Genomic DNA, 24,191 nt, shown 5'->3' with positions numbered 1-24,191 from the left:
ACGAACCACATATATTTATTTTTCTCTCAAAAGTTATAATACATATTTGGGGATTTTTCTGTCCATACACTCCATGAATGGTTGTTCCTACTGATGTTAGAGTGGTTTAGGCAGAAGCAGAAGAAAACAGGACTGTTTTGCACTGACACTTCACTAGCATATTCTTCAGCAGTGATCTCCTCACAGTAATCTCCACTGGCTTCCGGCCCTTGGTTAGCATAGGCTCAAGGAGTCTTTTTTACAATCTCTCTCTTCCCTAGAAAACCCTGCCTGTGAAATTTCCTTATAAATACCTAAATTCTCAGATTTACCTACTAACGATCTAGGCACCGAGGATGTTTCCTGCCTGCTCTTTCACCTCCTACTTCAGGAAGGACTTAAGACTGTAAATAAGCTAGTAGGGATCCTCTAGGCCATGGTGGAGCTGATCTCAGTAGCCAGGGAACCTGTGGCAGTCTGTGAAATACAATCAGGAAAACAGAAAGGATTCGCATACTTTCAGGAAGAAAGTATGTTGTTTCCAAGATGAGACCCAGAAAATAAGGCATATCAAAGAAAGCGAGCAAGATAATATGATTTTAAAGAGTCCAGCAGAGGTCAATTGCAAAAAGTACAGATTTGCCAAGATTTTCTCAACTGCAGCTTCATTTGCAGTGCCCAACAGTGGCCTACACCAGACACTTTGAGGGAAGTCCATTCTTTTTTGACCAGTGAAGCCTTAAATACTCGTTGTGCAAAAGGGTTTCTTTCGTGTCTCCAAAAGCAATCAATTTGTGCCCCCAGAGTCTGAGGGTTCATAGCTTTCTTTTAATTTTACAAGTCTGCACGTGCATGGTTCCTCCTGCATGATTTGGTCCTGAGGAAGTGACCCACCCACAACTCCACAGAGCTAATTAACCCCATACTGAGTGGTTTTTTCCCCTCATTTCACACATCCACTCAATGCTTTAAATGACCCAGCAGTAGCATGATCAGATGATTTTTATTTTCTTCTCAGTGAGGAAAGCACAGTAATGGGAGAGCTAGGATATATCTGCTGTAATTCAAAACGGCAGTGTAACCCAAAAGTACTACCAAATAACATTTTATCAGAGGGTGCAGAAATGCTCAAAAATGCTTGAATTAAACACTTTCATGTTACTCATTCAATGTACTGAGGTTTCTATTTTAAATAACAAATAATATATAGTAAATACTGAGGTAGAGAAGTTTGATCTATAGCCACAATTTTTTTTAACATCTCATTTTACTAGAAAAGATAAAAAAGATCCAGCCTCCCTCCTTGTCTTTAACAGCTTCAAGAAAAGGGCCAATGAGAAGAATGATACAACCATCTTTTTTTTTTTTTCACTTCAAGGAATAGGCTCAGGTTTTTCCAGATTTATTTTTGCCTAAGTGAATGCCTTGAAAACTCCAATATGATCACTGTTTTCTAACTTTTCAAAAAAGAAAAAAGTGAACATGATGGTGGTGGGTGATTTAATGGAATCAGCTTGTCAATGTGATGAAACTGAAAACGCTTTTACAGAATATGTCCACATGCTAAAATAAAAAAAAGTCTTTAACATAATGTATATAGCGTAGAGTTTTTGTCATGGCAAAAGATAGGAGTATCATTAATTTAGACAGTAAATGTAAGGTTCTGCTAGAGACCCTCATGGATAAATCTCGGAAATACTTCTTGGGCAGACAAATGGAGCCAGACAAGTCCCAGTTCTTTTAGAAGCTATCGAAAGAGCCATCGGATTTTAAGTCTGTCATCTCTGCTACATGATAAGAAAAATTCTGGGGTATTTCCTTCACTTATACTAGTCTATGGCTTCAGAATTTTAAAGATTTATACATAAATGGACAAGAAAATGACCTCCCCTGAACGACCCATCTTAGGCAAACTATCAGCTCTTTCACATTCTCAAAAGCACGTGTGCCAAATTGGCTCATTCTGATATGACTTGGTCATAGAGCATGCACGTCTTGTGTGAACTTTCAACCTCTCTTTCCTCTGCAAAGTGATTTATGCACACACTAGTAAATGCCCAAGAATTCCATAGTTCTTAGCACAGCAGACAGTCAGTACAAGGGGAAACCTATCTAATATTTAAAATTCTTGTTTGAAGTGTCTTAAAAACTGTGCTTTGGAACCAAAGACCTTATGAAAGTTCTAAAACACATTCCCTATCACTCCCTAAGCTTTTCGTAGGTATGGCTGTCAACCGGGAGTGTTAGGTGGGTTAAACTGATTCAGTAGGCAAAGAAGGGGGTCCAATGAGGCACAGCTTGTTTTATTTTATCTACAGTGGTCAGAAATTTTATATTTGACATGTAGCCTAAATCAAGCTCTTACATGTGTGGCTCCAGACTTTGGCTGAAACTGCTTCATCTGGTAATCCTACAATTGGGTTGTTGTGATTTCAGAGACTCCCATCAGACTTTTCCAGCCTCACTGATAGCTTGGGATTCTGAAGCCCTTACCATGGCCTATGAAGCCCAACCCCTCACTACCTTTCTGAATTCATTTCCCATTACTTTTCATGCAAAATTGGTCCAACTACCAATAGAATGTGGTTACCTAGGTGGGTGAACAAGAACAGGAATGTGAATGGGATTAAAATGAATAAATCAATAAAAATTAGTGACTTTATTCCCTTGTTAAAATTCAACTATCTCACTGGAGAACCTAACAAAGTTTTTGAACTTTTCTTGAGAATTGGTTGGATAAGAGAGACTACGCAAAGAACTGCCCAGATGGAGTCATGTATTAATTCATTAATTTAACAAATGTTTTTTCAGAGTCTATTATTAATCACTCTGCTAACTGGACTCTACACCTGCTCTCAAGGACCTTTCATTCTAACGTATGTTTTAGAAAGTTATGCCTCCATTATCACTGACAGGTTATCAGCCCACTTAGGTAATTTATCATAAACATAACAACCTCTCTTCTTGTTCCTTATTCATTTTTTCCAATTGCTCTGTGATATCCACGAAGGCCTCATGAATGACCTCTTTATGGTCTATATTATCAACTCTGCTAATTCCTACTTAAGAAAGAAACCCCTTCCCCACCACCAAGTACATTTTCTTTCTCAAACAGCTGAGAAAACATTATAAAAATCTGCCTAGAACTATTTAAGTGTTAGAAATTGGTCCTTACAAACTTATTTGAAACATTTTTTTTTCTTTTTTGGAACAATTAATGGGGCCTCAGCCCCTAGGAAGCATATCTTGAGTTACAGGCAAATTACGAGTCAGGTCTGCCAGACACAGCACTCACGACTCTCCAGGGTAGGACATTTCAGCACCCAAAAGAGGATCCTAGTCTTATTCAAGTAATCTCAATCTCAGAGAGGATTTAATGGAACACATGTCTCTGGTCTCTATGCTCCTTATAAGGAGGCATCCCTCCATCATATTTTAGTCTTTTCTAAACTTAGCAATCTTAGGTCAGTGTCAGTGAACATGATATAAAGAACACTAACTCCTCCTCAACTTATTAAAATTTTTCTTCCTCATACGCCTTTTAAACAAAATTGGAAGAATTTAATATATGTACAGTGCAGCAAGTGTTCTCTCCCCTCTTCTTTTCAGATATTTCCTTTTTATTATAAACAGTGCTGATGGAATTATACATACCATTGTTTTACCTCCATGTTAATACTCATTATCTTGCATAAACAGAAGTGAACAAATGCGTACATGACACCAATCAATCCCTTCTTTAAAAATGCAGTTTTCATCTTTCTAAATAGTAGAGGAAGAATTAATGAATTCAACTTGTAGTTTACCTGTTTATATTTTGAATGTTAATAAAGTAAAACCAAATTATTGTCGAGTTCTTTTCAGATTTACATCAGCCATTAACACTCTCCATGCCAGGACAGGATAGGGGGAGGGAGGAACTAATGACAATGGGTCCAAGTCCCCAAAGTCAGCAGGTAAGGGGCTGGAGGGGCTGGAAAGAATGTTAAGCTGCTAGAGCAGGAGATTCGACCTATTGGGTAGGTAGGAGATATTTGCTGGCAGTGAAAAGATCATTTTTGCAGAACAAATGGCTAGGAGGAGGTCATTTGGGGCATCAGGCAAGAGGAATATCAAAACCAAACATAAAAGCACTATTAGGGGATTAGGGAAAAGGGAAATCAATAGTGTTCCATCTCTTCATTGGTTTTCCTTCTTCCCTAGTGTGCTTTCTCTTTCCATCACTACATACTCTCTCCCCTCCATTCTTCAAGTTCTTTCCTTTACCTCTTTATAACAGAGAAACACGTAGGGACAATTTTAGAGACAGTAAAACCAAAAAAGAATTTAGAAAAGACTTGTGACAATATACATTATATATACAAGCAAATATAACCTATATTTGATTGACCAAGAACTAGAAGCTGGGACTTTTGAGATTTAAAAAATTCATGGTATGTCTGGTCATATTAATCTCTAGACCAGCTGGTTTTTAGCAGTGCTGGAAAGAGCTTTAATAGAGTCATGAGTAGGGGAAAAAATGGAATTTTATAGGGATTTATATTTGTAAGGAAAAAAGGAACTTCTTTGGGGTTATTTATTGAAATTCCCCCAAAGTTATTTTTTGAACTTATAGATAGACAATATCAAGAGAAGGAGCTTAAAAATTCTCACAGGGTTTCGGAAACTACTAAACCCAGTGTATTATGTTCATGACAGTCACTCAAGCAAGTAGAGGATAACTAGAGCATGGTATCTCACAGTGAATAACATGGTTGGCTACTTTGCCAGTCTGACATATAGAGACTAAGTCCACAGGAACAGGGCTCTCCTTTGGAATACCATAGAGAGATACCTAAGTCATCTGAATGCATATGGCATGAGGGTTTAGCTGTACAGTGTCATCTGGGAGGTACCTAAGAGTATTCTCTAACCAAGCACCAACTTTTTAGCCCTGTCTTCTTGGAAAAAAAAAATACAATCCAAAGCTTATGAGAATACTTTATTTGGTCACTGGGTGGGGAGAATGCTGTTGAGACAAACCACCACATTCAATGTGTAAAGGCAGGAAGAAACAAGGAAAAAGAGACACAAAAAGGGAGAAGTGAGTGCCAAAGGAGTGAGTGCCAGCTCTGGAGACCTACTAACAGAATAAACAGAGAATCTTAGAATGAGAGAAATAAACAAGTGTGCTTTGAGGGAAATATCAGTACACTTTTGGAATCTGAGGCAAAAAGTTAAACATATTTGCCTCTTGTCAATTATCACCATTGACCCATTTATTCTACTTTTATATACACAAGTAACACCCTTTTCCTAAGGATCTGCAAACTGCAACAATGGTAGTAATGATGGCAAAGTCATTAAGTTACATGAAATTAAGTTATTCGGCAGAGTTGGGAATGAAATCCTAACCTGCAGGCCTTTTCTGGGTCTAGTCTATGCCCTCCAAAGTGTTCAGTCTACTTTCTGTGATTTCTTTCAGATCGGTGTCAAGAGACATGTGTGGTAGGGACAGGCTTCCTTATTGGGATATACATGGCTCCAGAAAAAAGTACTCTACCTTCTTACCAAAATCTTTCTGACTTTCACTTTCTCCCTCTTCTTTTCCCCCAGACTATCAATCTCCAACTTCTTCTCTACCATCCAGGACCCCAAGGTTGTAAACTTTAAAGACATCTACTAGCTTCATTAATTCCCTCATCTACGGTTCTCAAGTGTACCTAGCTAGTTCTTGAGCCCAGATGAACGCACTCATGCGTGTTGTCCTCAGCTCCCCGGCTGCTGAACAATGCTGGACTTCCCGAACTGTACAGCGTGGGGCCTCTCCAGAATCCTGGTTTCTAGCTGGTGTTTCAGAACTACTTTACAGTTCTTTTATTGTTCCCAGTCATTTTCCTTTTTTATCCCCCATCTTCCATTTATCACTCTAACTCCTTCTAACTTACCTTCTACTATTCATTCTCAACTAACCTGTCTCTCTCTTCACAGAGAAACAGAGATCATCAAATAGCATCTCCTCCCTTCACCTCTGTCAGACCCACCCATCACATCTCAGAGACCTTTCTCTCTAGTACTGATGATGATCTGCTCCAGGGTCTTATTATATCAATTACTCCTTTCTTCTGTCTTTACTTTTTTTTTTTTTTTTAGTGCCTGCCAACATGACCTCATTTAAAACAAACAATAGCAACCATAACAAATTAATGAATAACAAACCGTCTTCCGTGGACCTGATCTTTCCCTCCTTTGTACCTTCTTCAAGCTTCCTAAAACCCAGATTTAGGGGCGCCTGGGTGGCTCAGTCACTAAGCGTCTGCCTTCGGCCCAGGGCATGATCCCAGGGTCCTGGGATCAAGCCCCACATCGGGCTCCCTGCTCCCCTGGGAGCCTGCTTCTTCCTCTCTCACTCCCCCTGCTTGTGTTCCCTCTCTTGCTGGCTGTCTCTCTCTCTCTGTCAGATAAATAAATAAAATCTTTAATAAATAAATAAATAAATAAATAAATAAATAAATAAATAAACCCCAGATTTATTCATCAATGCATTAAAATCTGGTTTCTCTAGCTGTTTCTAATTAAACTGCCAAGGTCACCAAAAACCTCTGAACTGCTAGTTCCCAAGATCCATTCTTCAACTTCATCATTTTACTTCTTTCTTTTTAAAGTCAGGTTCCTTGATGAATAATTTACAAATGATTCACCCTTTTTATACCCTTCCATAGTTCAATAAGTTTTGAATTCTGTGCTGGTTCCTTGATGTCTGTAAAATAAAGACCAAATGCCTTTGATTCATATACAGTTTCCTTCAGAATCTTTAGCAGTCTTCCCCATAAAACTGATTGTTGGTCACACATTATTCAACAAAATGTGCTATGAACATTCATGCCTCTTGGACTTTCTTCATGTTCCCTCTTTATATGATAAACATACAAGTTTTTGTGTAATATAGTAGATGCTATTAATATCATTATACCAATTTCCATACAGACTCATGAAACTAGATGTTATTTTGATAAGCTGATGTTTTCAAAATAGAAATTAATCATCAAAATAATACTATCCGAAGATTTGTTATTTTAGTGTTACTGGGTTGAATTGTGTCCTCCCCAAATTCATATATTGAAGTTCTAGTCCTAGTACCACAGAACATGATTATATTGGGAATAAGGTCATTGCACATGTGACTAATAAAGTTAAGATCGAGTAATACTGGCGTGGGGTGGGCCCCTAATCAAATATGTGGGGTCCTTATAAAAAGGGAAATTTGGACTTGAACATGAACATAGGGAGAACACTATGTGAAGGTGAAGGGAGAGATCAGGGTGCTGCTTCTATAAGCCAAAAAATATCAAGATTGCCAGCAAACCACAAGAAGTTAGGAGAGAGGCATGGGCAGATTCTTCTTAGAGCCCTCAGAAGGAACCAACCCTGTGGATACTTTGATCTTGGGTGTCTAGCTCTAGAACTGTGAGACATAATTTTTCTGTTGTTTAAGCCACCAGTTTATGGCACTTTGTCATAGCAGCCCTAGTAAATGGACACACTTAGTAAATGAACCATCTTTGAGTATATGTGAATATTCATTACCTCATTCACTTATCAAATACTGAATGCCTACTATGTGTTAGACACTCTTCTAGATGTTAGGATGCATGGCATCAAAATATATTTGTTGAATGAATGAATAAGGACTTGATGGTGTTCCTGCATTTTTGATGCAGTAATAAGCAATTAATCTACCAATCAACATAGGATTGATTTAATGAATGCTTACACTTATTCCTTCAACAAATATTTACTGAATACTTATTATGTGTCAAATACCATTCTGGGCACAAAGAATAAAGTTATTGAGAGGACAAGTCCTCCACCTTCATGGAGCTTAAAATCTAGTGAGAGAAAGAGATATCAACCAAGAAAACTAGTAAATAAATCACATTAATTTCTGTCTGGGCAATTATACACACTTATCCTCTAAACCCTGTAATTCTAAAAAAACAATAAAAAAAATAAACCCTGTAATTCTTGAGCAATGTGCAGGGCATCAGTAATACTTTAAAATACTCCTAAATACCATGCCCTGTTCTTTCCCTTACATTCCTACAATCTCTAAATAAGCCTGAAATATCCCTAAGATTAATGAATTTAAGCTGTTCTTTAGACTTTTTGATATAAGCGTGATTGTAGGAATTTACACGTTACTTTAGGGTCTATAAGCTAATGATCAACACGATAAAGTCTGATAGTGGGGGTAGGGTAATCCACAGGCAGTGCATGGGATAAGTGTATGGGCAGGACATCGCAAAAGCTGAGTTTCTCAGTCAGTCAACACGTATTTCTTAAGCTCTTGCTGTGTGCCAGCCCCTGTGCTGAAGACGGTAGAACTGTGGGTAGAACAAGCAACATGCTGAGCCACACTGAACTTATAGTCGACAGGGAAACAACTGAACAACTAATTTCACAGTCCGTTCCTTAATTTTGATTATGATAAAGATACATGAAGAGTGTTAGGAGAACAACTGGGGTGGTGGACTTTGCCATGAGGGTTTTGTGAGAAGGCTTCCTTGAGGAAGTGATGCCTGAACACTGCTTAGGGGCTGGGGTAGGGGTATTTGTTTGATCAGGGATCACGAAGTCTTAATGTTTCTTCTTCCTCATCTCCTTTCATCCACGTGCACACATTTCAAACACTTAAAAGCATTCTTCAAATATACTAAGAACACCAAAACTAAACACAAGAGAAGGACTCTCCAGAGGAAAGAGGCCAAAAATAGAAGGAAAAAAACCCCTAATCTCACCATTTGTTTTGAAAACACCCAAAATGATTAAAACATATTATAAACTAAAACATATGAACTAATCACTTGCCAAGTTTCATTTTTAAATCAGTGCCGTTTTTGAGGTTCATAAACTGAGAAAGAGTCTTCAAATATGAACTTGGTTTTTCTTTTGCTGGCCCTCAGTTGGCTTGAAGCATTTGCTGTTAGGCTGTGTCGAGGCAAAGGGTTCTGCTGGTTAGGAGCACGTGGCTCGCATCCACTAGAATGTAAGCTCCAGGAGATCAGGGCTTTCTTTGTTCATCATTGCATCCCTGATACACAAAAGAGCGCCTGGAAGGTAGTCAAGATTCAGCAAGTATGTGCTAAGTATCCACTGAACGAATATTCGGGGCCTTTGAAGGAATTCTCACATCTTGTTTTAGGTTTGTACCCTGGGGCAATTTTTGCCCCCACCAGGGGAAATCTGGCAGCGTCTAGAGACATTTGGGTCATCAAGACTGAAGAAGTTGCTACTGGCGTTTAGTGGGTAGAGGTCAGAGATGCTGCTATACAACTTACAATGTACAGGACGGTCCTGCCCCACAAAGATTTACCTGGCTCCAAATGTCAACAGGGCCAAGGTTGTAAAATGCTGCTTTAGGCCTTTGTTTCTATTAGGTTGTACCTGGGAGTCCAATTCTGCACATATTTGAGAGGAAGCTGAGTCGTAGAGGAAGAAACCAAAAGAGCCTTCTTGCTTCGTTCTCCTTCCTTCTTCCCAACAGAACTGCCTCCACCCTAAGGGATATTGGGAGACAGCCATTTTGCCTTTCGCTCCCACTGGGTCAATATGCAGTTGTTGGGGGAAATCACCTGAAAAAGTCTGCCTCTACAATGATAGTGAATAATTTTTAAAGCTTACTGGTAAATTTTCCCTGAGTTTACCTAAGAATATATCCTAATTTCAGTAAAATTAGCTTGTTTACAGTCTAGTCACATATCTCTAAGAATAAGGAATACCATCCTCCCCAAACTCAACCAGTTTATCCATGTCTGGTCAGAAGCTATGCACCAGTCTAGCTGTATTTATGAAAAATAAGATCAACTTCAGAAATTCCAACAAAACCCAATAACGTGCCTGTAGAAAGACTGGGTTCATAGCATTTCCTCTGCCCCCTTCCTTGCCCTGCATATTAAAATAGTACTATCTGATTCCAGTTTCAATGGGGAAACCTCCATAGTGCCAAAGGAGTGCATGTGCCGATTTCCCCACTATGATGGTTGCTCCAGTAATCTTGGTATTGTGGAATGTGTCCCAGTTACCATAGAGACTGCATACACTAACAGTGTAGCATTAAGACTGGTGGGGAAGACACATTTCACAGAAGCTTTTTTGGAGGGATAAAGATAAGACACAAGAAAGAAAGTGAGAGTGCCAATAAAGAGGCACAGAAAAGAGGAGTCCCTGACAATCACAGATTCTAGAAATTCGGGACAACAGAGATTACAACTACTACTCTAAAACCAACATACACTTTCCATTCAAAGGCTGCCTCTGTCAAGAAAATTTCAAGTATGAGGGGAAAGAACAGATACAAAATATTCTAAAATAAAAAGGTAAATAAATGAACCTACCAAGGTATAGAGGTGACAAAAGTGGTATGGCCAGAAAACATATTTAAATAATTCAAGGCAAGGAAAAAATAAGTAATCTAGGAGCACAATAAAACTGGAAGTTATATTTCCGTAGGATGGCTGACTTACAGGGACACTGGCCCTCAGAGAGTAACTTCAGTTCTGAATGCCTCTGTTTCCTTCACTGCAAGTGGAAAGAAAAAAAGTAAAGATTATCTCCCTCTCATTTGTTAACAGAGGTCTTCTTAAATATCCCAATGGTTTGTATTATGACAGATGAATATGATCCATGCCAGTCAAAGAAAATCTGACAAAAACTCAGCGAATATATAAATTAGGGGACATTGTTCATGATGCAAATAGGCTTACTCCATAGTTTCTTAAAATAATGAGAGCTTAGAGTTCACTAATGGTGTGATCTTATGTATGTTCTTTTTCTCTGCATTCACCTTTGAGGTATCCTGTTGTTACAGAGATCAGGCATGGATGCAAAGTAAAGGGTTCAGGTGTTGAAATGTAGATGTTTTTAAATAAAAAGAAGGTTGGGGATAGGATGTGGGCTGGTGTAGGGGAGGCGTGGGAGTGCATTTAAGAGGAAATTAGTCTAGGAAAATGTCAGATACGTGATTAGAAGTTCCTTCATGTCCAGATCACATCTGGCAATGTTTTATTACACATACTTCACACTACTATGTCCACTGCCCACTGGATACCCATGATTCCCAGTTTTAATTATCATCAATATGTTAATATCTCTCAAATCTGTATCTTGAGCCATTAGTTCTCTCCTGACCTCTAGTCCTCTATATCAAAAGACCTACGGACAACTCCAGTTGGATATCTCAACATGTCCAAAGCTGAATCATCTTCTCCTTCCAAGTTTCTCTTCTTATGTTCCTTATGTGAGCAAATAGCATCACCATTCACCCATCTGCCCAAGCCCCATACCTGGGAACCATCTGTTGCTTTTTCATCACCCCTCAAATAATCACCAGATTTGTAATTCTAATGTAATTTCTTTTAATAACTGAGGGAGGATTTTGTGCATAGAAAGCGATATTTACAGTTAATTGGGTTTAAAACTATTGTGTGTGTACCTCTCTGTACACATATACATTACTCTATGGGTCTAGTAATATCAGTATAAAATAAGAAAAAAAAAACTTTCAGGAAGGGTGAGGTCACTAAGTAGAAAATTTAGAACCTCAAACTATTTCAACTGTCAGTCAGGGGGTTGGAAGAATGAGAGTTAGGGCCTACTCTGGGAATACCTTCTGGAATGATTCTAACAAGGTCACCAATGAACATAACTGAATATTTTTGTAGTAACTGTAACAATGAGGGATTCTAAGTCTATATCCTACAAAAGGACTTTTACAACTCATGTCTTCTAAGTTCAAGTTCCACTCTTACCTACTTCTTTCACAATCACGTTCCACTTTATAGCCTGGTAAAGATAGGCAGCATTTTGTTTTCCCCATCAACCAGGTTTCTTCATTCTAGGGACCTTTTACTTACTGATGTTTCTCACATTTCTAGGTCTCTTGTTCCCATTGCACCACATTAGCTCAGGCCTCCATTATCTGTCACTTGTGATATTGTAACAGTCCATTGTACTATATTCTCTTATGTTTCTGAGCCTTTGCACGTGTGACTACCTGTGTCTAGAATGCTCATATTCCCTGATAAACATTTACCACATGAAAAAAATAATAAGTACTTTAGATGTTGCTGCTTTGGGCGCTAAACAGAAATAGTGGCCTATCTAATATTCTGGATAAACCTGCACAAAGTGCACTTACTTTCAAAATTAATTTTGAAGAATCTGAAAATTTTGCCATGGAGAATCAGGGGGCCCATGCCACAATATTAAGTTTTGCATTTAACAAAAACACCTGCAAACTCCGGGAAAGAAACACTCATTCTTTCTTCATTCATCCAGCAAATATTTACTGAGGACCTTTATACACTAAGGAATGTTCTAGACACTAGGAGGATTTCTTAAATTACAAAACAGACAAAAACCCTGAAAACGATACAACAAAACCCTGCAATCATTAGACTTATATTCCATCATAGGGGGAAGTAAATATGTAAATAAAACATATATCTGAAGGGAGTTAAGTGCTGTGAAGAGAAATGAAGCAAAGTGGGGGGGAGAGTATAATTTTAAATATGGTAGTTATGAAAGCCTTACTTAGAAATGAAAATTGAGGTGGCTCGGTTGGTTAAGTGTCTGCTTTCAGCTCAGGTCATGGGTCCTGGGGATCTAGCCAGCATAGGGCTCTCTACTCAGCGGGGAGCCTGCTTTTCCTTCTACCCCTCCCCCCCGTTAATACTCTCTCTCTCTCTCTCTCAAATAAATGAACAAAATCTTAAAAAAAAAATGAAAATTGAGCAAAGACCTGAGGGTGGTGAGCAAACAAAAATCTTCTGGGAAAAGCATTATGGGCAGTGAAAAAAGCCAGTGCAAAGGCCCTGAGGTGAAATCACATACAGTAGGTATGGAAGCCAAAGAAGTCAATGAAGCTTGAGAGGAGTGAGTGAGGGATCAAGTGCTAAAGAAAGACACAGAAGTTAACAGGGGAAACACTATGTAGGGCCTTTTGGAACACCATAAAGACTTTGGCTTTTCCTTTGAGTAGATGGGGACTATTAGAGAGTTCTGAGCAGAGGAGTGAGACAGTATGACTTATATTACATTACATACATTACAAAGAATCACTCTGGCTACTGTTTTGTGAATAAACTGTAAGTGGCAAGGTCAGAAGCAGGGAAGATAATTAGGAGGCTACTCCAATAATCCAGGCAAGAGATGGTAGTAGCTTGAATCGGGATAGTAGCGGTGATGAGGATAAGAAGTGGTAAGATTCTGAATGTATTTTGGAGGTAGAACTGCAAAATTCATTGATAAGTTGAATTTGTGACCGAAATAAAAAGCTGGGAGAGAAATAAACTTTTGACTTGAGCAACTCTGAGGATGGAGGTGCTATTTACTAAGGTGGGGAAAACCATATTCTCTGAATACAATAAGGAATTCCACTGGGGGATGTTGGGTCCCCAATGTCCTTTAGGCTCATAGTGGAGATGTTGAGTAGGCAGACCTAGACATGTGAACCTGGAACCTGTGAACCTGGGATTCAGGGTAAAGGCCTGGACCAGAGGTGCAAGCTTGAACCATAAGCTGGGGTGTGACTCTGAAGGAAGTGAATGGAGATAAAGAGGGGAGGAGGTTCAAGAATTGAGCTCTAGGACCTCCTGGTGTTTACATGGTACAGAGATAAGAGTACACTAGCAAAGGAGACTGAGAAAGAATGGTCTGGGAGGTGGGGGAAAAAAATCAAGCGAATGTGGGGGGACTGAAAGCCAACCAAGGAAAGAAAGTGTTTTAATGGTGAAAGAAGAAGGAGCCATGGAAAACAATGCTGGCAGATGGGGAAAGATGAAGACTGAATTAGTTAATGGATTTGGCAACTTGGAAGTTACTGGTGAATCTTAATGGTGGGTGCAGATGCTAATTAGAGAAGGACCAAGAGAGAATTAGGAAGTAGAAGTAGAGAGTGTTTGTAGTGAGTACAGGCATTTCTTCAGAACCTTGGCTACAGTGGGAATCAAAGAAATGGGTTAGTAGCTGGCAGGGAGTGTGGGGTTAGAAAAGGGTTTTTTTTGGATTAAGAGAATTTACAACATGTTTGTATTTGGAAGATAGGGAAAAATTGGTAAAGTAAGAGAAAGACGGGAGATTCTGCAGGAGCACTGTGTACGAGTGTGTGAACGGGGTGGGACTGACTGAAGGCACAGTGAGGGGTGGGCTGAGACAGGAACACACAGGGTTTATCCATAGTTATAGGGGAGAAGGCAGTGTGTGGGCATGCATGCAGATGGGAGGGTAGGTGTGCTGGAGAGCCAGTGCTCATGCAAATTCTTTTTTGACTGTTTCTATTTTCTCTGTGAAGTAGGAAGGAGGGTCATAAGTTGAGAGTAAGAATAGGGAAGGAGATGTTGGAAGTTTGAGAGAGGGAAACATATGAAATCCTCTTGTGGATATATGGGGAAGTGAATGGACAGGGAAGCACAACATTATTGCAGGGCAGCACTGAGAACCTCTTGGAGTGATCAGGAGTTTACAGTATGAGTCATCAGTTTACTTGTGTGTTTTTCTCCATCCACAGTCAGCTGGCATGTAGGCTACAGCAGGCATGGAGTTGCATATGATCATGATGGTTGGGATCTGCCAGGAAAGGTCAGTGAGGCAAAAGATGGTCAAGGAAGATAAGGGTGTGTGAAAGAAAAAGATTACAATCATTGTCCAAGGAATCTAAACTATATAAGGAAGTGAGAATATGAGGGACTAAGGGTAGAACTGATGAATGAGAGGTCCCAGTAGGTTCTGGAGTTGTTGCAATAAGGGAACTGCAAAAATACAACGTGGTGGTTAAAGAGTGGGATGCTTGAAATTGAGATTATGGAAAAGTGATTATTTGTAATGACAAGGTCAAAAGTGTAACCATAGAAGTGAATAGTTATGTTAGGGTGGAGGACAGATCATGAGACAGTCAAGGAATTGAGACCCAAGGTGTTGGGAGGATTATATATTTTAACACAGAAATGACCAGGAATTGTGATGAGGGAAAAACAAAAAGAGTGCTAGCGAGTCAGTGGCTAAAATCTGTAAGAAACTGGAGGTGGCAACCAAGGCTTAGTGGATCACCGTAAGAAGGAGGGACTATGGGAGCAGGGAGTTTTTCCTCCCTTACTTTCTATCTTCCCAGTTTATATGACTGGCATTAGCAAACTTCTATTTTCCCGACCTGGATAGCTATAATCACCTGTGTAAATCACCCTTTGTAATTTCTCTTTTAATTATATCCAGGTCCTAAGAATTTTCACTTTCAAATATTTACTCTTTTCTCGCCATTTTGGGCCATCACGACTCTTGCCAGTCATGCTCTTTTCTATCACTCACTTTAATGTTTTTCACGGCACTAATCACTCTCTGAAATTATCTTGTTCATTTATTTGTTCACTTTTTTGCTGGAGGGAGGTTCTATTTTCCTTCATTAGAATGTAAGCTCCGTAAGGGGAAGAGCCTTCTCTATTTTGTGCTTGAAACACAATATACCCTGGATAAATGTTTCTAGAATGAATTTATCAGTGGCCCCATCACATTCTGAGGAATCCTCATTGTCTCAGTTTCACACACTGGCCCGACTTTACCATCCTACCTGTTTCTCCTTACTGTCCTGCTCAAACCATCCATCTCACTCGGCAGGGGTATATTACAGCCCCTTCCCCCAAACACCCTGTTGATATCCACCCAGACAATTTCATCATGTTTCTCTCTGTTTTTAATGTCAGTTCCACATACACTGATTTTTCAAGTCTCAGCTTGGGTCTCATCTCCTGGATGGCTTTTCCATGATTACTCTAAGGCCGGCTGATTTCTCTCTTCCAGAAAATTCTGCTATGCCTAGTAACATCAGCAGCCTTATCTTTTCTAATTGCTGAAGGTGTGTCAATCTTATCTTTTCACTTTGAACATAGGTTTATTTTTGGCTCAGGGGTCCTGACTTACATCTATAGTACACTCCCAAATAACTAACATAATGTAGGACAGATAAGGAATGTTCAAAAAAATACCATAGCTTCACTGGATAGTTTCACTGACTTCTGTCTTCCTCAACAATCTGACAAACTTGACTTCTGTTCCACCTTTTACTTCTGCATTTAGCTAAATCTGACTGTTCTTCCTGCTACATAGATACAGTGTTCAAGACCCAGCCCTCCATCCATCACACAGAATTCTACACCCTTGCATTGCAGTTTCCCTAACTAAATCATTGTCTTTGCCATTATTGTTCCTGGAGCCTCTTGGCAATTTTAGTATATTCAGGACAGAGCTGCCAAGATCATCTTTCTTCTTGGTTGATTCTTTCTTAAAAAAAACTAAACAAAACAAAAAAAAAACCCTTGCAATTCTTTTTCATCAAACTTTATGTATCCCCTTGGGGTTTATTTTTCCTTGGCTCCATCCTTGGTCTGGTTCTCCTCCACTTTTTCTAACTATGTTCGGTCCCTGCTCTTCACTCGATTGCCCTTTGTCTCATTTGAGGGAATCAGCTTTCACACCTTCCCTCAAACCACCTGTATATTTAGAATAGTTTCTCAAATAATATAAAATTTATAATATTTATGAATAAATGACACAATGCCAAGATATTCTGTCTCTTCTTTCAAATAACATCTGAAGAGGCACCTGCACCACTGAGTTCTATATTTAAGATATTGAATAAGTATCATTCATCCATCTGTTTTCATTCTGTCTTGCATTTTTCAGGACCTGCTTAAGAGTTGTATTGTGAGGTCTTTGGGGCTAGAGACTGTCTGGCATAGTTCACAAACTGGCCTTTGCTCTGTATATGCATGTTTCTTTGACAAATAATAAATAATAATAATAGCCCACTGTGCTTTTTTACATTCCACTCCTAAGTCCCTGGAAAAAGGAAAACTAATAAACAGGGATTATAATAGAAACACTGAGACAAAACTAACCTCTTACCAGGTTTTGCTACAGTAACATAGACTTCTATAGACCGATATTCTAATAAATAATTACCTACTTAAGTCATTTGTAAATTGTCCCTTTGCCAACATTATGTATCATATCAAATGCCTATGTGGTTTATAGGACAGGGAAAAACAAGTAGAACATTACAGCTATGTGGGGGATCAGAGCAAAAGCAGCAAAATAAGAGGTTTACTCTGCTGGGTGCACAGTTTGTAAGAATTAGTCTCACAAGTAGAACTACTTGACAGAAAATGTGCCTGCTCTCCAGCTTCCCCTCTCCCCTCCCCTTCCCTTCAGCACTCCACAGTTCTTTTCAATAATAAAAGACTTCTTCCTTCCTTCCACCCTCCCTCCCTCCCTCCCTTCCTTCCTCCCCTCCCTTCCTTCCTTCCTCTCCTCTCTCCCTTCCTTCCTTCCTCTCCTCTCTCCCTTCCTTCCTTCCTCCCTCCCTCCCTTCTTTCCTCCCTCTCTCCCTTCCCTCCCTTCCCTTCCCTCCCCTCCCTTTCCCTCCCTCTCTCTTTCCCTTCCTTCCCCCTCCTTCCCCTCTCCTTCTCTCTCTTCTCTTTCTCTCTCTTGATCTCTTCTTTCTTAAATTTCAGGTGGGAAGTATAAAATTTTGTGTGAAAAATCTGTTTTCCTGTGAATATAACAAATGTTCTGCTTGAAGATGCTCTGTTAAAATGGCAGTATGTCTGACAAAAAAAGAGGGGACTCTGCCTAATGGCTGGAGAGCCTCCCTATTTATCTGCAGGTGAGCCACATTTAAACTCCAGTCTACAAGTGAAGACCAAAATGTGCCGATTGCCTTGTTACTGCAGTGGCCACTAGATGGCAGGCCCAAAAATCTGACTGGGGCCTCACAGGAGGGCAATTCTTACATGAGAAATAGAAAGTTCCAGCACTCAATGTGGTATTGGTTTATCAATAAGCCTCTTCTCTTTGCCAAAACATTGGGTGGATAAGACAATATCCACATTACTTCACAGGGAAGCATTTTAACAGCAAGGTCTGTAGGAGCACTGTCATCATAATACTCACATATCCAGATGCAGCTGGGTCTTGAGACTTCCATCAACAAACACTCTCAGATCTGGTGTTTATAAATGTTAAGCTGTATTTCATTATCTAATGGTCTTTGTAATACCTTGCCATAATCTCAGAGGTATAAAAAGTAGTTGTCTAATCTGCCTCCGTAGAAACACATGGAGAAGACTCTCAAAAAGGCTGGGGGGCACACATAGCTGGACTCTGTACCACTTAATGTATATCTACAAGTAGGTCCAATTGAGTATTTTATATCTCTGTATATACCTATCTAGATCTGTACCTGTATCTATATCTCTTTTTTTCTCTAAAGATTTTATTTATTTATTTATTTGAGAGAGAATGAGAATGATCAGGAGGGAGAGAGAATCTTAAGCAGACTCCATGCTGAGTACAGAGCCGCACGTGGGGCTCCATCCCATGACAGCGAGATCATGACCTGAGCAGAAACCAACAGTCGGACGCTTAACTGAGCCACCCAGGCGTTGCTATGTCTATATTTTCTATACCAGTGGCTGACCATATATTCGCCTTGTTTTGGAAAAGAGAATGTTTATAAATGAGACCTATTATTTAATAGAAAAAAAAATAACTAAGCCTCATGACTGAAACTGACATGAGTAAATTTAGGACAAATTCTTTGTTGTACCCAGTATCATTTCCAATTTTTTTTGCACTGAAAGGCAGTCTTCGAAAAGTGGATCTTATGAGACCATAAAAGAAGTCATTCTGAGGTGAATTATTATGAAGATAGATTGAATCCCTCCCTTCATAATTTTTTTTCTTTATCTTTTTTTTTTTTTTTTTTTGGTTAGCAGATTATCCTGATACAAGTGATTTGACTACATGGGCACTGAGCACTTAATTAAAGAACTGACCTTATGATTTTTAAAAGTAAAGAATCACAAGTTCTGAGATAATTTATCATTATCACTTAAGAAAATATGTTCTAACGTCAATTGTATTTTTGTACAAAAGTTGTGACGTGCATTCTGATATACATTTAAGCATTGATGCCAATTAAAATTTTATAACAATGTAAGCAGCACAAACTCAATTATAGCCATCCAACTCACTCACCACTGACCTCTGGTTCCCTCTTTCCTTTAAAATTGAGGTAAAAGACTAACATTAAACATGCTGATTTCATCTACGCTGGTTCTGTATATTTGCACATGAGACATGAGAAGAGGAGGACATAAACACTGGCCTTCAGATTAAAAAAACAAGATTTTTTTCCCCATAAGAAGTACATATGGACTATCCTGATGACCACAGAAGAGATTTTACATCAGCACTAGCTGACTCCCTTTAGTTTGGCAGTGGAATTTAAAATATGATGACAGAAACAATGTATGATGAAGCTCCATGGTTATTTCTACATAATTGTGGTGATTGCAATTTAACCCTTGCCCCTCCCCTACAAAGATGCTACAGCTTGTACCTACCTTATAGAAAGAGCTCTGGAACGGCAGCTGAGGCCTGAGTTCTACTCTGGTTTCGACAGTGCCTCACAGGGTGAGACCCAGGGGGCATGGGCTCTCTGGACTCTTTTTCCTTACCTCTGAAATGAATTTTAAGGAGAAAGCCTATGATTCCTTTGGCTTTAACATTTAATATCAGTGAAGTAAATTAGTATGCACTGCAGATTTTTCTCTGAAATAGACGAATTCTCTCAGATGAGAGAACGATGTTGTCAAGGAGCTTATATTGAAAGCTAACATGTCCCTACTGCCATTGTGACCCTACCTATGTAGGTCTAAATCTTACCTTAGGACCCTCCCTGAGCCCAGGCAGTCACTGGCTAATATGAAAAAAAGCCCTTTACTTTTCCTCTTGGGCACATAGCTCAACTCCATTTCCCAGCCCTCTGTGCAGATGGCTACAGCCTTGTGACCAAATTCTGGCCAGTGGGATGTCAGCAGACATGACACAATCTGCTCCTGCCCTGGACCAAAAAACATTCCTTTGTAATTATTGCTCTTTCTCTTTAACAGTTTTCTGACTGGAAATCACACACAAGGTGACCTTGGAGGCTATGTGCTGAAGATGACAGAACCTCTGCCAACCTGGATCCTTGGCCAGTCTTCACATGAGCAAAAGAGACACTTCTATTATATTAAGACACTAAGATTTGGAGGTTTAGGTCTCATAAAAAACAATATTAGCTTAACTAAGTACTCCCCTAAACCAGAGATTGGCTCTCTCTCCAAGATACTTTATTTATGTTTCTTTGACCACGTTGTCACCATGTAATGAATTCTTTACTGGTGTGTAAGATCTTCGAGGACAGTACATGTTTTATTCACTTTCTCACCCTCCACAGAACTCTAGTTGAAAAAATGTTGACTAGAACATAAGTGGTTTGGAAATTATAGAAGGTGGTAAAAAAAAAATCCCAGCTTTTTCTCTTGTTCCATTTAGGTAGAAGATAGGGATGATGGGTTTTTCTGGTGTAGAAATGTTATTACGATATCCACAGCCTTTTAATATACTTTGTGGACTACCTTCCTAAGAACTGTGTTCCCCAAATAAAGTGCACATTAAATATTTTGAAAAGTTAAAACAATACCAAAGGGAGGGATAAGTGAAGAGGTAAACTGAGAAATATGAGAACTAAGGGATTATAAAAAAATGTCATGAGTTCTATGGGACATCTACCACCACTACTACTAATGAAATTATCGCTATAAACTATTATCTCAAATAGAGCGCTGCACTTTTGGTACCTTATACTCAGTGTCAGTATTAACCTCTTTTGAGCCAAATTCCTTAGACATTTTCTGTTTTATTTTTAGTTGGCCTTACCACAACCCCTCCCTGCAACACCTCACCCTTGGTTTCCTCAATACTGGCCTCGTTTTCCCACTCTCTGTCACTAACAGTCCTCTCTTGTCTTTTCTTTGGCTCCACTTTCTTGTCCACTCCTTGAATACTGGAATTTCCTTGTATCCTGCACTGGGTTTTCTCCTCACAACTTCTAGAATCATGTCATCCAGTCTTACATGGTTTCACCTACCACTTCCTGACAAGTAACTCTTGAATCTTTACCTCTAGCCCAGCATTTTCTCTGGAGCTCCAGATCTGAATTGTCTATGGTTCCTGGATAGTTTGAGAAAATCTAAACATCTTGCAGCAACCTTAAACACAAGTCCCAAATCAAAAGCATTACTTGCTTTTCTTGGCAAACCCTTCTTTTTCCTCCCATGTTACCTCTCTTGGCAGCTGACATCAAGTTAGACACTTTAAACTTTCCTTATCCTCCTCTTCTGTCCCTTATCTAAATTAGCTAATTAAGTTCTAAATCCTAATAAGTGTCTTTATAGTTCTTTTGAGACTTTTAGCCTAGGTTTGAAGACTGGAGAGTTGAAGGCCAGTTAAAAATAGGACTTCCTTTACCACAGTGTCAGAGACTTACTACTATAAATTTCTTCACACAAACATATAAAAAAAGGCAAGAAGTATGGAATGACAAAAAGAAGATTTTCATACCCTTCCATCACAACTGAGTTACACTATAAACCAGCAGAGAACCATGAGAGTGAACATGCTCACATTCCATTTCCCAAAATTGGGACTGTTGTAAAACAAAATTGAATCAACGAAAGGAAGAATTTTTGCAGAGGTGATGGGATCTGTGCTCATCGTCATTCCTTCGGTAACCTTTGCAAAAAAGATTTAAAGGAATGTCTCTAATGGCTAAACCTACAGAACCTCTAGGCCCATGGTTTTCATTCATTCTTGGATCTATAAAGGCTCACATTTATTTTAAGTGTTATGTTTTCCATTGACATTCAAATGAGATTTCCCTTCATCTAATCAGTTGCTTTGATTTCTTGGTCCTAAAATTCATTCTTCGATGTTTTCCACAATTCTTCAACATTAGTAATAACTTCCTATAGCAACTGCAGCCCTTTTTCTTTCCTTGGTGATACATTTATCATCTATTACACAAACCTCCTCTTTGCTTCCTCCCTTTGCACCACCAGCTCTAACATCTTAAATTTTCATTTGACATACTGCTTACCTAAATTATTTCATGTGTGTTCCCATCCATGGAAATTCATTTTTGTGTGACATAAATCCCTACCCTATTCTATTTCACAGTAATAAAACTTTATACTGAATTGCCAAAGAGATAGGTAACCAAGCACGCAGTTTAAATTAAGTGCAAGATACACATGTTTGAATATTCTGCTCTCTGTCTAAGATGTGTAGAGACAGGTCCTGTTTGTGTCTGAGCATTCTGTCATCTGACTCAAACTGTTGGGAGTTAAATCATGTAAAAACAGTTTTCTTACTTTGACTCAATAGTAACTTCTGCTATGGGAAAAAAAAAAAGCAGCACAGTAAGGAAATAATACGTATATTAAAAAATCTCTTCTAAATAATGATTACAGTTGAATTCAGTCTATGAAAGGTGCTCCATGACTCGAGCTCATGCCAGTGAGATTAAAACTCTTCCAGGATTGGCATTCTCATTGATTGTTGGCCTTCAGTACCTTTAATGGTTTCTAGTCCTTGTCCATGCTAACCTTTGCTAGTTGTTGTAGCCATGGTAAATATCCTATTTATTGGATTTTATTAGCATTTCAAATTTTGACATTTGGAAAAGCACAGTCCTCCTTCTTTTTCATCCTGTCATTTTTAATGTATAAGTGTCCAGGCTTTTTCCACTTTCAAGTTTCTCTTTCCTAGCTTCAGAAGATTGTAATTTTGGCAAGTCAGAATTACTTTGTTAGTCTCTGGCCCAGACATTACAATTCCATACAACAACATTTCAGTCAGAGGCATTATTCATGTGATTTAAGCATCAATGTTTACTTCTGCCACAATTATTTGGCATTTTGGGTGAAATAAGTTTTGGTTGAATCACCTATTGAATTATGTTGATTCTCTACCATTTTTGGTGATATGATAGTTATAACTTAGCTAGACATTTACATAGCACCATGAAGTTTTCAAAGTGCTGCCACAGACAGAGTTCTGATTTGACTCTCAGTATACATTGTGGCACAAACAATCAAACAGTACACCCATTTTATAGATAAAGAAACACAGGAACAGAATATTACTCTGGAGCATGCATGGTAAGTAGCCAAGGCCAGAACGAACTCCTATTCCAGCATTCTTTCCTCTACATCATGTTAATATTGTTTACTTATTTTTGCGTTTCAAATATCCTACCATTAGGCCCTCCTCTGCACTGCACTGATATCATTCCTGTCATACGTACTTGATCTCTTTCTAGATTGCGTCCACCCTTCTGGTTCACACAGCTCTCACTAGAGCTACTCAAGGACAATGTTTCATCCATGTTTGTACCTTGAAGCCTCTGGTGAGATCCTACTACGTGTTTGCCCAGTGACTCTGGCTATAAGTGTTCATCTTCTCTCAATTATAAACTGTTTTTGACCCATGCTTTTTAAGAATATGTTATAAACGTTCATATTATTTGAGGGGAAGACGTTTTATCCACGTCACAAGTAGAAGAAGTGGAAAATCAGGACAGTGAACAGCTTATCTGAGAGTATCAAGTGAATCAGTGACAGAGACCTGAAGAAGGAAAAAACATAGCCAGGGATCCTCATGTTCAGGCTGCCTCTGTGCCACACGGTCAGCAGTACTGGAACTCAGCAGCCTGTGAGGGCTGTGTGAGCGGCGTGGACAGTGCTGCCACATCCCTTGCGCAGGCTACAATTATTTGAAAGAACTGTGGCAAACTGGACATTTTGTTCCCTTCTACTTTATCTGTGTTCCTGTAGCCGTGTCTCCACTTCTAAACACTAATCACTTCTCTAGGTGAGCTTAAGTACCTAATTATTAAGAGCCCTCCAAATTTCTAGTGCCATCTTCAATACAGTTAGTGCCCTTTCTGTCCCATTTGCCCCCTGTGCTTGGTACTGAATCAGAACAGCAAATATCCCTAATGAGGAATCATGATACAGGATTAAATTTACAAATTAAGCAATTCCTTTAGTTTTTTTTAATGTCAATTCCTTTCATCTTGGAATCCCCACCCTCCATTTGCTTAAAATACATCCCACTGTGAAACTTAAAAAAAATGATGCTGTTATGACAATTCAAAGAGAAATACTGAAAGCTAGAAGAGACTCTTGTCACCTGTAAGCTCTGGCATATAGCATCAGATAACCTAGGCTCCCAGGGAATGGTAGGACAATACATTAGCAGATTTAACATTAATCTCCAGAATCCCAGATTTATTT

General features: G+C 39.1%; 1 protein-coding gene across 39 annotated transcripts in view; it reads right to left on the bottom strand.

Annotated features, from left to right (window-relative positions):
* Positions 1-24,191, bottom strand: part of ZBTB20 (zinc finger and BTB domain containing 20) — a 771,855-nt gene that overhangs the window by 190,978 nt on the left and 556,686 nt on the right. For 4 of the 39 annotated variants that reach the window (XM_087861248.1, XM_087861261.1, XM_087861276.1 and 1 more), the window contains one exon: positions 10,482-10,536. The exons of 32 other annotated variants lie outside the window; for them this stretch is intronic. The gene's annotated coding sequence lies outside the window, so the exon portion shown is untranslated. Of the gene's footprint in view, positions 1-10,481; positions 10,537-19,412; positions 19,529-24,191 lie in introns of all 39 variants that reach the window. 3 more of the 39 variants (XM_087861247.1, XM_087861262.1, XM_087861254.1) reach the window with 2 other exon arrangements.

Source organism: Ursus americanus, chromosome 4, assembly GCF_024610735.1.
Source record: "Ursus americanus isolate L20-20 chromosome 4, mUrsAme1.1.p, whole genome shotgun sequence".
NCBI classification, from domain to species: domain Eukaryota; kingdom Metazoa; phylum Chordata; class Mammalia; order Carnivora; family Ursidae; genus Ursus; species Ursus americanus.
The sequence above is the reverse complement of the archived record's forward strand: the minus strand, read 5'-3'. Positions and strand labels throughout refer to the sequence as shown.